The sequence below is a fragment of the Lycium ferocissimum genome, unplaced genomic scaffold, assembly GCF_029784015.1.
Source record: "Lycium ferocissimum isolate CSIRO_LF1 unplaced genomic scaffold, AGI_CSIRO_Lferr_CH_V1 ctg2802, whole genome shotgun sequence".
NCBI classification, from domain to species: Eukaryota; Viridiplantae; Streptophyta; class Magnoliopsida; order Solanales; family Solanaceae; genus Lycium; species Lycium ferocissimum.
In genome coordinates, this window is record NW_026723976.1 from 19,941 (window position 1) to 34,468 (window position 14,528).

Genomic DNA, 14,528 nt, shown 5'->3' on the forward strand with positions numbered 1-14,528 from the left:
ATTTAATGATCCAATTTGAAGTAGAGAACATTATGGGTTGCTTTGAAGATAATGTGAATTTAGGGTAGTTTCATGTATTTGTAAAATTAATGTTGTTAAAGTATAGATTGTTGGAAATGTTCTTGAACCGTGTTTGAATGGTTGTGGATTGGTATTTGAATATGTAATCTTTGATACTAGTTTGAATATGTGAAGTTGAATTGAATATGCACGAATGTTGTCGAATTACATAGAAAAGAGTTATTAATGTTAGAATGTGTTTGGAATTGTTTATGGATATTGTTGATGTGCTTGTTGGTATTGTTATTGATATTTGGGCCGAGCCATATCCTCGGGATGGTGTGTTTACGGGGAAATCTTGCCGAAATTTCGGTAGACAAGTATTGAGGCAAGATTGAAATTTTAAGTCTTATGAATAGTAACTGGTAAATGCGACCAAATTGCAGATTTTGGCGAACTTGGAACTGGGATTTGGAGTAGCGCAAGAGGCGGAAAAGGTATGTAAGGCCTCACTTTCCTTCTTTGGCATGTCTTAGACGTAATAGGCTTGAATATGTGCCTCGGGGACAATTCCTTTCTTAGAAATTCGAGATTGAAATTAACTACTATTCATTCAGTAGAATTGAATTAGAAATTGTGTGAAATGATGGAAGAACTCCCTAAACCTTTAAAACTTGCAAGAATAGGACCCGACTACCTCATTATGTTCTACAATGCACGTGGTGGTGTGACAATGTTCCTAGTATAATTATTTCTTCGGTTTTCCAAGAAATGGTCGGAAACGCGTTTGTGGTTCAACGATGATTTTAAAGAACTAGTTTGTATAAAGAAACACAAAATTGACTTTTCTAAAACCACTCACGGGGTGTGAGATTTTAATATTTATACTTTCTAAAACCACTCCGGGGGGTGTGTGGCCTCGACTTATGCTTTTGAGCGTGTGCTATGGCCTCGTCCGTGTACGAAGCGAAGCGAGCTGTGGCCTCGACCGATCACGAGTGTGCTATGGCCTCGGTTCACGCCGGGAGTACTATGGCCTCGGCTTTTATGTCTCGAGTGAGCTACTTTTTTCCAAAACCACTCCGAAAGGGGTGCGAGATTTTACTATTTCATTTCACTTACTACCTTTATCATTACTAATATGCCGGCGGGCCGTTATTATTATTATGCCGGAAGCGGCAATGCCCGAAGGGGCCACCATTGATATTGAGCGGAAGCGGGCGCCCGAAGGGGCCATTATTGATATTGAGCCCGGCGGCCGCCGGGCGGGCCATTATTGATATCGAGCGGGAAGCGGCCGCTCCGGCGGGCTATCATTATTTTGCCTGCGGCGCGTGTGATGTATTACATTACTTACTGCGGATTCGTTAGTTGGATTGCGATTATTTACTTAAAGCTTGTTGAGACTCGTGTATTTATCTATGCTTTCTCTTAAGCGAAGGTCGCAGTAATGAGCGTGATTGTGATTTCTTCCCTCCTAAATCGAGCTATGGTTATTATTGGTTATCGCTTTACATACTCGGTACATATTCCGTCCGACCCTCCTTCTTCGGGGGCTGCGTTTCATGCCACGCAGGTACACCCCGTACGAGTGAAAGACTTTGCTAGGAGTCGTTCCGGTGGGATTGGCGAGCTCCATCTCAGTTCGGAGTGTTGCCAGGTCGAGTACTGATGTCGTAGCATTTGTACATTCTAGAGACTTTGCAGACAGTGTCCTGTGGATAGCGCGTCGGGAAGTGCGAAAATTTGTAGATGTTAAAAGAATATGTATTTCCAGATAATGGTTGTTGTTTGAAAAGTTCCATGTTTTAAGAAGTTTTCGAAATGGCAGGTTTTATTACGCGAATGTCTAAGGGTTCGCTCGACTCTGAGGAGGGTCGGGTGCCCATCACACCCTAGTAAGGTCGGGGTGCGACAGCTAATATATTGAAGGCCCAGCTATGGGTGAAAATAGCTAACTGGTGGGCTTAGGTAGGCCCACCAGCCTAAACTTTCTTTTTATATTCATTATTTGTGTGAAAAATGTATTTGTAAAACTCTTATGAATTATTGGAACCCTATGGATGTAGAACTTAGGAAATAACTTAGTAATTTAGAGAAGTCGCTAAATTTGATTTCAAACTCGGGCATATAACCGTTTTTCTTGCATAAACTGGAAACTTAACAATCAATTTTGAGTGGAAAACTATTTTGAGATTTTGGTTAAGTATGAAGAAAGAATGAAGGAAAATGAGGATTTGGCCTAAGTTAAATTGGTTCAAAGTTGAAACAAGGAAAACGTTTCTTCCAAACACTAAGTAATAGACTTTGGGCGTCAAGCCCGTGATTTGTGATAAACTGCTATGTATTGTTTACCCGTGAACAAAAAATGATTTTCTGAGATATGTTGGCCTTTAAAAAGTTTTGTACACTACATGGACAAATTATGGATTTGGGTTAATTTGAACAGCCCCTAAAAAAATTAGATTTGGACTTACTGAAATTCTGGGTAAGGAAATCATTTGGGCAATGTAAGCCCGAACCAATTTGGACTCTGACAATTTTTTCTGGAAAACTGTATTGGGCTCAGAAGCCCGCGATGCATTTTAGACTGAAGTGGCAAGGGGAAAATGTTTGGTGGACCAAGTATGAGGACAAGATGGATTTGGACTCCGAATATTATTGATCTATGAGCTTCAAAATAAAAAAAATTTGGAATCACACAAAATACTTGTATTTTCCTTATATATGAAATGGAGATATACTCCATATTTTGTATATACGTATAATAAAACCCGTAAGAACTAAACTCATTTTATTAGGACTAGAATAGTAGTGACTCTACTCGGGAGAAATCTCGGGTGTGTCCTAGTCCGGCAATAAAGTGAGTTCAACACTTGCGCGTATTTTTAAACCCAAAAAGCCCTTTTCTAAGGGGACTTTTTGCCAAATTTTCTCTTGAGTTTATGATAGAAATGAAGGACATTTTTGCAGAAAGATTAAACATTTTTAAGTAGATAATACAGTAATCACATTGAAGCTCGTAGGTCAACCGTATTCTACGGATCTTTAATACTAGGGTGCGTAAAACCTTACCTAGGGAATCACCAGAACCCTTACCTCAAACTTTGGTCCAATAAAATTTTTCTCTTGCTTGAAAAACTCTTTGAACCCGGTTTTCCTAATTTCCCTTAATAAATTAGGTGGCGACTCTAAAAATACTAAAATCCAATTAGAGCACCAATAACCTAGCACTAGCTTTTATGCGCCCGTGTAAAAGTGAACCGTAACAGTCCTGTTTGAGGCTCTTTATGGGAGGAGATGTAGGTCTCCTAGGGGATGGTTTGATTCTTTTAAGGTAAGGACATGGGGTACATATCTTTTGAGGGAGTTACTAGATAAAGTCAAGGCGATTCAGGAAAGCTCTTGGTAGCTCAGAGTAGGTAGAAGGAGTATGCGGATCGAAAGGTTTGAGATCTTGAGTTTATGGTTGGAGAACAGGTATTATTGAAAGTCTCACCCATGAAGGGTGTGATGAGATTTGGGAAGAAAGGAAAGCTTAGTCCCAGATTCATTAGTCCATTTGAGATTCTCAATCGTGTGGGGGATGTAGCCTATGAGTTGGCTTTGCCCCCAGGCTTGTCTGGTGTCCATCCAGTGTTCTATGTCTCTATGTTGAAGAGTTATCATGGTGATGGTTCGTTTATCATCCGTTGGGATTCTGTCTTGTTGGAAGAGAATCTATCCTATGAGGAGAAGCCTATTGCTATTTTAGCTAGTGAAGTTCGTAAGTTGAGGTCAAAAGAAATAGCATCCGTGAAGGTTCAATGGAAGAACCGTCCCGTTGAGGAAGCTACTTAGGAGACAGAATCCGATATGCGAAAGAATTATCCCTAGCTTTTCACTAACTCAGGTACCTTTCCCTTGTTCCTTCTTTTATCCGTTCGGGGATAAACGGTTGTTTAATTGGTATCTGATGTAACGAACCGCTAGGTCGATATGGGGGTGACTTAGAAAACTAGACCTCCGTTGGAAATTTTGAGGCCGCGGGTGAGTCCGTTGAGTGATTTTATGTGTCTGTACATGTTTTGTTTGTGTCTGTAGGACCTTGGATTGGTGTTGGGATTTTTGGGTGAAAAATGGTGCAAAAACCCGAGCTACTGGTCAAAATGGACCGCTGCAGCGAGTGATGGACCGCTACAGCAGGTTCGTCGTAGCAGGCTAGAGGTAACTGCCGCGGGAGGTAGGGCTTTAATGAGGTCCGCCGTACCGGGAGCTTTCCCGCTACAACAAGACCGTTGCAACGAGGCTTTGACCGCTGCAGTGGTGGATGGAAGGCAGAATCCATGTTTTATATTTTTTATTCCAAACCCATTCCAAGATAACACCAAAACAGTTTCCAAGAACTGCTGAGGCGAAAATTTAAGGCTAGGGCTAAAGTGCACTTGGAAGGCAAGTCTCAACCCTTGACTTTATCAATTCCATCATCATGATAGATTTCATGAGTAGTTAAAGGTCCATTAATGGTGAATAAAAGGGCTAAAACCCTAGAGCGTAAGAAAACCCTTGATTAATGAATGGGTGGTTGAATCTATCGCTGTTTAATCATCTAGAAGGATATATTTCCACTTCCTAGGGTGAGAACTTGTTTATTAATGATGGGACTTGTGGAATGAGACCTAGGGTTTCATAAAGATGATAACTGTGGCATTAAAAACTGCTTGAAAAAGGGTAGAAGAAGTTGGGTTATTTTCCCCAAAGTGTTGTATTGTTGAGTAGATGATTTGAATACTCATATAGTTCTATATTTCTAGACTTTGAATGTTCGGAAGCTTTGCGAAAGGGGAAAGCTATCACGGAGTGACTACATTGTTCCAAGTCTGCTTTGAGGTAGGTTACAGTCTACTTGAGTTAGACTTTGATTAGTTGATTGTATGTGCTACGAAATTGATAGGAGAAGCATGATTAGGGCTTCGGACATAAGTGTGATTGATAATTCCTACAGCTTGATATTGATTGATTAATTGTGTGATGAACTGATATGAAATGATAAAGAAGGAGTTCATAAATACTCTTCTTGTTGACTTGGAGAATCCCCTTATTCATGTTATTGATTGTTGAGTCTTGATATGACTTGTGACTTGGTGACTTGTGTTCCCAGATATTGATTTATTTGATTGTTCCCATTACTTGTTTGTTTGTGGAACGGAAATACATTGTGATAAGGAAGATATTATAAATATGAAAAGGTACATTTGACAGGGGGTGAAGATGTGGCCTAAGTTAAAGGCTCGTGATCCGAGGTAAGATTTCGGAGTGAGAGTACATGGACACCATGGGTCCCCTGCAGGTCATGGCTAATGGGTCAAACACTACCATTTAGCATGTGTGTACAAATATGTGACAGAGTTGAGCAAAATTGTGATTTACGATTTTGTTTGGTGATTCCATAGGTTGAGTTACTCTTATTGATTTCTACTTGTGTGGATTTATCTTATCCCTGTGTTGGCTGATATTTCGGTGTTGGATGATTCTGTTGATAGTTTCTTGAGGTTATGTACTGTTGTGCCTATCTGTCTATTTTATTAATTTTTTGTTTATATGCGTGATACTAATCCTAGTCGGTCTATGATATCTAATGGTATATAGTGTTTGTACTGATACTACCTTGCTGCATTCTTTGAGTGCAGATCGTGATCCAGAGACTTCTACGAGACCTTATATTTAGCATTGGGCCAGTTTCTGACATATTCAAGGGTGAGCTATTATCCATGCCAGGCCGCCTGAAGATCTTTCCTATTTTAGATGTCTATTTCATTTCAGACATTTATGTTATTTTTAGACAGTGGTTCTTTCTTAGACAGTTATGTTAGAGTCCTTGTACGATGACTTTCGGATTTTGGGGTTGTAATAGTTTAGACTTTCGCAGATTTTATTCATTTATGGCATGACTAGACTTTTGGAGATATTTATATTGTTATATCCTTGAATGCTTTAAAATTGGCTAAGTAATGTGATAACGGTTTGGATCGTTGGTTAAGTATATGGTTCGGATGGTTGGTTAAGTATATGGTTCGCCCACTAGGGGATTTGGGTGGGTGCCACTCACGGCCGTTTGGGTCTTGGCCTGAAGTTAGTCTGTTGACTATTTTTGGTATTATGATCTCAGAATCTGATTTATAAGGTTAAAAACATGTTAGATTCAGTTTTAGCATCTGTGAACCTATACTAATGCTCTGTTGAGTCTTGTAATGATAGTTGAAGTTCCCTATCGGCAAAACATGCTAGTTATGTATTTTGTAATCACTTCCCTGCTAAGTTTGAACCTGTTAGGCTCAGTCGAGAACACTCTGTGAACTAGATGAGTTCATACCCTTGTTTATTTGTTTGGACTTGTATGAATGATGGGATTGCTATGTCTTGCTAGCATCTAAAAGGAAATATCAAATGCATGTTTATATGACTATGTAATATGCCTAATTGTGTGCTCCTGCTTGTGCAAACACTTGAACTGCCCATGCCTGTTAAAAATAGATGTTGTCCCCTTTACTTCTTATGTGAACTATCTAGACCTTAGCACAGTTTGAAGTTTGGAAACATGAATCTAAATATTGAAAGTCTAAATTGAGAGAGGATGTCACATAGTATATGGACAATTATGAGTATGACTTACCTAGAACCAAGGAAGAAGGGAATACAACTTGGAGTTTCTAGCTAACTCGGTTCAATTCCCCTATTTTAGGTTGCTGGGGTTCCCTCTTAAGAATCCATGTCCTATGGGACCCTCTTGAGTGTTTAAAAATAAGTGAAGTCTATGTATATCATGTATACTGTTGGTGTTTGCCTTGTATATTGTCCTCCTCTTGATTCTGCTTGACTTTGCCTCAAACATTTAAGGTCTTAGCATGTTTATTCTTGCTGTTTGCTCTTTGTGTGATTGATTTTTTGTGGTATATGAAGAGATATACTCAGATATACAGAATGTATATAAGTTGGTATATTTAGTATATACTAGTCTCTATCGACGTGCGTTGCACGTTTAGCTCATATCATTATTATATAAAGTTTGTATAACAAAATATAAAATGTAATCATATTTATATTTTACGAATTATTGTTCGAGTTATAACAATATTTAATTTGGACACATATTATTTGCGGACCAATTAATGTTTGTTTTATAATTTTGTCCATTATTTAACTTCATTCTTAAACAGAAAATCCATAGCTGAATATTTTGTTTGTGAGTGTCTCAAATGAAGTAACATTTCTCATAAAAGTTCAGGGTTTTTTTTCAAGTGAAACTTATATGAAGCACGATTTTGGCTTCTTTTTTTTTTTTTTTTTTTTTTTTTAACTCCAACTTTAACTTCATATATTGATATATTTAAATTTGAACCAAATACTGACCGATGAACACAATTAAGTCACACACGTATGGAGTAAAACCACTTTGATTTGGTTTGTATCAATAAAGTCCCTCAATTTGTGTGTTATCTCTTAAAACATCACTATTGCCGCAGTGAAGTAAGATTCGCCGAAAATCCTTGTTGGCATTTTAAACTACTTCTTTACTAATTAGTAAAAAAAAATAGTTTCATACGTAATACCAAAGGCCCCACGTTCTTAATGGGTTTTAACCCTTTAACTCATTCGTCCGGCCAAACTGGTCATGACTTGCACTTATTTTTCATTTCAGTTGCAAACAAATAAACCAAGGCAATAGATATTGCTTAGTTTCAATTGACGAAGCAATAGCTTATATTCTTCAAATTCTTTCTATAAAATGATTATTTAAGCTCAAACTTAGATATAGTGAAAGGTCGAACATGTTACTCTTCATTATTTATAAGTTCTTTTCTCATATTCACCATAAAATAAATATGGACTTTAAGGAATGTCAAAATAACCGGAGCCTTTACAGACATATCGGGATTACTTAAATCACGTCATTAGGCACATAATTAGTTCGAAATAAAGTTTTATAACAGAAGGGCTAGCTTTTACATTTTTGTTTATTTCAAATACAGTATATGCTTTTATACACAATAATATAAATAATAAATTAGAATTTAAAATGCCAAAAGGTATTTCGGGGAAAGGTTAGTTCACATACCGAAAATGTGATTTTCTGTGAAATAATATACGACTTAAGTGACTTTATTAATACAAAATAAAGCTAAGTGACTTTGCGTCAAAATTTACTTAACTTGAGTGATCATTTGAGATATTTATTCTGACTTTTTCAAGAAGTGTGTTGTTCGTGAATTCGCAGTTCCAGATTTCTTCCACTACCCTAATAGATGTCGCCATGTCTGCCAGACTGCCATTTCTTCCTCTTTGGTGCCATTACTGATTAGAATAAGGAGGATTCAGAAACCTAGATAATATATAATATATCTAGAGCCATGACAATTTATATCTGGTTTTATCCTTTTTATGATATCAAAATGAGATTAATTAAATTTTACTCCTAATAAATAGATTAAGATAGGTTCATAGGATAGTAGTACAAAAGCATAAGTCTTGCACAAAAAGATACGCATCAAAACTCATTTAATCTTGGTACCTTGTAGATGAGGTCCACATTGTGCGGATGATGCATTTATGGATATTCTAAATGATCTCTAATAATTGCCCTAAGCTCTTTCATATAAAACACAAAGATGTGACAGAAAGAGGTCTGGAGAATTTAAAAAATTATAAGGAGCGAATGGTTGTGACTAAAACAACACAATGGTTGGAATTGTTGTGACTATTCGTATGAAATATTTTGTTTAAAAAAATTAGTAGTTTATTTAGGTTAATTAAAAGGGTATTTACGTAATTTAGCTTTTAAGTTAGGTAGCTCATGCTTTTAATATAATATAGATGGAGTATATCACTCTATTAGGTGTAAACTATTGTTGGGTATGTTTAGTTTTTGGGCCTGTTTCTTTCTTTCTAGTTGTTGGGCCTCTGTTTTATGTGTTAGATGTGATCTATATTTAGCCCAGCCTGTTTGATTCCGCTAAATGACCTATTTGGGCCCTGAATTCTCTTGCATTGTTATTTAATCTGGGCCTGAGTTTCTTTTCTCTAGTATTATAGTTTCATTTCTGTTATACATTTTTTTGATTTGCACACTTGATTTGTTTAAGTATGAAATTATATGTGCTTTAGTTTAAACACTTAGATAAATACTAATCCTTATCCCTTTCATGTTCCATGTGATTTAACCCGGGCCACTTGGGCCGCATTCTTGCATTAACCATGTTGGGCTAGAGGCCCAACCTTCTCTTCCTTTATGGAGTCAGTGTGAAAAAATGAAAGGGAAGCAGATATATTGAAGGCTCAACCATGGGTGAAAATGGTGAACTATTGGTGAAAATAGCCAACTAGTGGGCTTAGGTAGGCCTACCAGCCTAACCCTCCTTCTTTTATTTTAATTTTTTTGTGTATATGTATTTGTAGAAGACATGTGAAAATTATTGAAACGACTATGCATGTGTACCAACTTAGGAGATCAATACTTAGTATTTTAGGAAGTCGCTAAACTGTTTTTAAACTCGGATGATAACTAACTTTGCATGAAATCGGAATTTGATTTGATTTTGGAGTTTTAAAAAACTGGCTTAGGCTACTGATTAAGTGCAAAATGATAAAAAATAAGATTTTTACTTAAAGCAGGATCAGTGTTAAAGAATGAGGCCAAATGATTCTTTAAAATGACCGAGTAATGAATTTTGGGCCTTAAACCCGTGATTAAAGTGATAAATTGCTTAGTGGTTTTACTTTATAATTGAAACTGTTAAAAAAAAAATTATAACTGAAACTGAGTTGAAAACAGGTTAACTTCAAAACTGCATTTTTTGTAACATCAAAAGAACAATTTCTGGACTTGGGTTGAAAGAAATGTACAAATCTGGACACTTTCAGAGGCTAAAAAATGGAACAATTTTTGGAGTTTTAAAAAACTGGCTTAGGCTACTGATTAAGTGCAAAATGATAAAAAATAAGATTTTTACTTAAAGCAGGATCAGTGTTAAAGAATGAGGCCAAATGATTCTTTAAAATGACCGAGTAATGAATTTTGGGGCCTTAAACCCGTGATTAAAGTGATAAATTGCTTAGTGGTTTTACTTTATAATTGAAACTGTTAAAAAAAAAATTATAACTGAAACCGAGTTGAAAACGGTTAACTTCAAAAACCGCATTTTTTGTAACATCAAAAGAACAATTTCGGACTTGGGTTGAAAGAAATGTACAAATCTGGACACTTTCAGAGGCTAAAAAATGGAACTGATTCTGGATTTGCGAAACTTGAATAAATTGAGACTGATTTGGGCCTTGAAGCCTAGAACCTGTTGGACTGAAAAAACCAAAAGAAAATCTATTTTGGGCCAGTTCTGAGATGAGATGGAATTTGGACTTGGAGTATGGATTGACCTTGTGGGCTTCAATAAAGTGAACTTGGATTTGAATAAAAATACTTGCATTTTTGTATACATACATATACATATTTATGTATAAAAGGGAGATATACTCCATATTTCATATATATATGTATAATAAAACCCATAAGTACTAAACCCATTTTATTAGGACATAAATAGTTGCGACTCTACTCGGGAGAAATCTCAGGTGTGTCGTAGTCCGGAAATAAAGTGAGTTGAATACTTATGTGGATTTTTTAACCCAAAACCCCTTTTCTAAGGGGGCTTTTTGCCAAATTTTTTTGAGTTTATGATAAAGAAATGAAATGACAATTTTCCGGAAACTTAAACACTTTTAAGCAAATAAATACATTAATCACACATTGAAGCTCGTAGGTCAACCGTATTCTACGGATCTTTAATACTAGGGTGCGTAAAACCTTTCCTAGGGGATCACCAGAACCCTTACCTCTAACTTTGGTACCAAAGGTTTTCTCTTTTGCTTGAAAAAAATCCTTTTACCCGGTTTCCTAATTTTCCTTAATAAATTAGGTGGCGACTCCGGTTTTCCTAATTTTCCTTAATAAATTAGGTGGCAACTCTAATAATACATAAAATCCAATTAGAGCACCAACAACCTCCTAGTAGCTTTTATGCGCCCGTGTAAAAGTGAGCTGTAACAGATGGAAACTCTGTTGGGGATTTCCTAGGTTCTAACCATAAGGGTTTCAATATAATGTAATTTTAACTGTATTTATTTGCTTATATGTTTAATTTTCATAATTTTTAGCTGTCATTCATATCATATCACAGGTTCTGCCACTCCTGGCAAAAATCATGGTTTCAAAGGGGACATGCGGGATAGCGTTCTAGCCTTCACTAAAAAATTCAAAACACCCTTTCTTTGGATCACTTTGAACATTAAGTTGGTGTGCGGTCACTCAACGGCCGACAACGGTTCACCCCGAGTAGTCCGCTTGGGTCTAAGGTCAATTCGAAAAAACCACTCTTGCATAAGCCTAGTATTAGAGCTAAGCCAAATCCAAAGATGAAGTAGACTGGGGATTTGGATATTTTAGACGTATCTAAACTCGATAGGAAGACTACCCCGCATCAAGTACGGTCTATGACCCGAAAAATACCGCATCTCATATTATGTGCTATTTGGAAACATATAATGTGCCTATGAGTTGAACCATTGCCTATTGGGGGGGGGGGGGGGGGGGGGGGGGGGAATTAACCTTAGTTTTTGTTTTGTAGATGTCGGTCAATTTGGAATTTAATATGGTTCCTACTACACCGGACTTACTACATATTTGGTGGGCCCAAATGTCTCAAGAGGAAAAGAAGGGTATTTCATGTCATTTAGGAAATTTGACATCTATTATGACAATGACGGGTTGTACTTACCAGGTTTTGGGATCGAGATAGAATGGTCTTCCGCTTCAGGAGTGATGTAGAGATGGCCCCCACTTTGGAAGAGTTTAAGGATGTTTTGACTAGTGTAGGTTGGGGACTAAAAAGGAGAAAGAAACCCGACCAAAATGCCTTAATCCCAGAAAATCCCACCTACTCCCAAATTTGCAAAATGCTTTCCTTATCCCACGCCAATTGGGCCCACGGTCCAACCATACCCTTTAGAGAGTTGTACAAAAGGTTCGAAAAACCAAGTGAATTTGTGGAGCATCCGGGGGAGTTCAAAACCTATGCTGAATGGTTAGCCACGCAACCCTTAGACTTTGCCATTAGCTTTTTGAGAATCATCGTCTTCCCCAAAGATTGGTCATTAGCCATAGACACCCGAGTCATTTTAGTTACCCATGCCATCTTCTACGGCATAACCCAAAAAGAAGAAACAAAATACTTCGACCTAACCCCAATTATCCTAGCCCATCTATACCGAGCCTTAAGCCTTTTCCTAAACAACTACAAATACTTCCAAGAATGTAACCTACTCCTACAATGGTGGATCCTTAAACATACGATCACTGTCAGGGGTAACCAATACCTAAGTAAGCCAGCCGAAAAGGACAGTCTCCATAACTTTTGTCCAAACTTTAGGGACCACACCAAGTGGAGTTGGGTATTTACCTTTTCTAGGTTGAAAGAAGAAAGCATTCAATGGATGTTCCACGACTTCGTATATGATAAAGTTATGGTCAAGGGTAGGAAGTGCCCATTTTTACCGCTTATGGGGATTCGAGGGATTCTCCCTTATGTGCCCGCTAGAGTTTTAAGATAGTTTGAGAGGATCCAAATCATGCCCCAAGTCGGAGGCGTGGGAGATTTCATCATTTTCTATGAAGGGGATAGGCCACCGAAAGCTTTAGAGTGCTTGCACGAGTGGAAAAGGTCGCATGATTTGGGCTCCCGATACTTTGGCTCCCGATAGGTTCGTCCCTATTGTGTGGTGGAGTATAAGGATTGGTGAAGGGCCAACTTACAAGGTACTCTCCCTCCTAGATCCGTTCTCCACAGTTGTGTACAAGATAAGGATTCACAGGCCGAGATTCGATCCCGTTTGGTTCAGAGGAGAGCTTACGACAGAGATGCCAAGTATTTGGAAAAGATTGAGCATGACCAAGCCACCATAGCTAGTTTGAGCTGTGAGTTGGAGTTTACTAATGACTGTTTGATTGAGCTCGATGATCGGATGAAGAAAACTTTGGATGACGTTGCTCCATTGACTTTTACATAAAAGGGTTTTCTGATAGAGGCCACATTGACATCGGCCCATCTTCATATCCAGACTACCCTCCGAAAGGCAAAGAAGGCTTGGACTGACCGAGCTTCCTTATCAGCCACCGGAGGACACTTCTGCTGATTCATTTTATACACCGTCTCTACTTTATCCCTTTTGTACCCCTTCGGGGATATTAATGAAATTTTATGATTATGGGGCAATTGTTTGACTCAAATGGCACATTCATGTTTCACATGATTAGTATGCCTTAGGAATGCGATTAGTACACCTACACTTGAATAAATTGCTTTACATGATTTATTTGCTTCATATGTTCCGTTTAAATGCTTAATTGATCTCAAGTACCGATCACTATCCCAAAGAAAAACAACGAAAACAATGCCCATACTAAACTTAGTGACGTTCTCAGAATCTGAAGATGGACGCGAAGAACGTATCAGGGCACGAGGCCAGGAGGGAAAGCGAGGGTTCGCTCTATCGCAAAATTTAAGATCTCGAGAAACAGATCCGGGCTGTCAGAGCCAAAATCAAAGAGGCAGACAAATTAATGGATTTGGCAGAAATTCCGCCGAAGGAACCTATTGAAACACAACACCAAGACGAGAATGTTTTGGACAAAGGAAAGGGGATACTTTCGGAGTAGAGTCCGGTAGTCAAGGAACTGGATGAAGAGGAGATGGAGTCTGACCCACTAGAACCCACGTGGCCGTCAAGAGAGGCTGCTTCCGTCACACCACCAAGCCCAAGAAGGGAGCCCAAAGAACGAGAAGAGTTTGTCCGGCCAGCATCGCCTGAATTGTGGGCCATTGCGCTCAAAGCTGTGGCTTGCCCCTACCGTGTCTCGCCCAGGCATGTGACAATTGAGGAAGTTTTGGACGAACTTAAGAGTAAGGGGATAATTTGTGCCAGCCATGAGAGGTGGCCACCTTATGCTTTGATTTTCGCACATAAGAGGTGCCCTTTTCATCAAGAGCAAGCTGGTCATACCGCCAATGAGTGCTTGGCCCTCAGAAAAAGGATTTTAAGGCTAATAAATGAAAAGGGCATCACTAAGTTGTGGGGCCCCCACTCATTATTGGTCCACGACATTGTTCCCCCAACTGAAGGGATCACGCAGAACATTTATATTTGGCATTACGACTTCACTGTCTTCAAGGATTCATATGCCATCATTTTCCAAAAGTTGGTCAGTATTAGGAAAATCGTCCCAATCAGAACTAGCAAAGCTCTAAGAATCGAAGGAACCAGTCGAAGGAGGATGTGCCTTTACCATTCCAAGGCCCTTGGGTATGTTATTGAGGAGTGCAATGCTTTTAAGTTTGAGGTGGAACATTTGGTCCACACAGGCAGCATCTGGGTGGTGCTCCCGCCGCAGTATTAGAAATTAGGGCCACGCGGAAAAGGTTGAAAGGACAAACAACCCATTTTGA